Source organism: Schistocerca serialis, chromosome 5, assembly GCF_023864345.2.
Source record: "Schistocerca serialis cubense isolate TAMUIC-IGC-003099 chromosome 5, iqSchSeri2.2, whole genome shotgun sequence".
Classification (NCBI taxonomy): domain Eukaryota; kingdom Metazoa; phylum Arthropoda; class Insecta; order Orthoptera; family Acrididae; genus Schistocerca; species Schistocerca serialis.
Window position 1 is genome coordinate 203978129 of NC_064642.1, and position 641 is coordinate 203978769.

General features: G+C 55.1%; 1 pseudogene; it reads right to left on the reverse strand.

Annotated features, from left to right (window-relative positions):
* Window positions 1–214: 214 nt before the first annotated feature.
* On the reverse strand, window positions 215–332 carry LOC126482784 (5S ribosomal RNA; annotated as a pseudogene).
* Window positions 333–641: the final 309 nt, after the last annotated feature.

Below are 641 nucleotides of genomic sequence, written 5' to 3' on the forward strand. Positions count from 1 at the left end.
AGATGGTCTCCAAGTATTCCGTCTTCAGGCCACGAGTGGCCTACCGCGACCATTCGACCGCCGTGTCATCCTCAGTGGAGGATGCGGATAGGAGGGGCGTGGGGTCAGCACACCGCTCTCCCCATTGTTATGATGGTATTCTTGACCGAAGCCGCTACTATTCGGTCGAGTAGCTCCTCAGTTGACATCATGAGGCTGAGTGCACCCCGAAAAATGGCAACAGCGCATGGCGGCCTGGATGGTCACCCATCCAAGTGCCGACCACGCCTGACAGCGCTTAACTTCGGTGATCTCACGGGAACCGGTGCATTCACTGCGGCAAGGCCGTTGCCAGATGGTCTCCAAGTAGCGGAACATAACTGTTTCCAGTCAATGATCGATTCAGTTTGACCAGAGGACCCAGTCCATTCCACTTAAACACATCGCAAACCATTATCGACCCATCAGAAGCTTGCGCAGTGGCTTGTTGACAACTTGGGTCCATGAATTCGTGGGGTCTGCGCTACCCTCGAAACCTGCCATCAGATCTTACCACCTGAAATCGGGACTCATCTGATCACGCCACGGTTTCCCGATCGTCTAGGATCCAACTGATATGGCCACGAGCCAGGTGAGGCGCTGCAGGCGATGTCGTGCTGTAA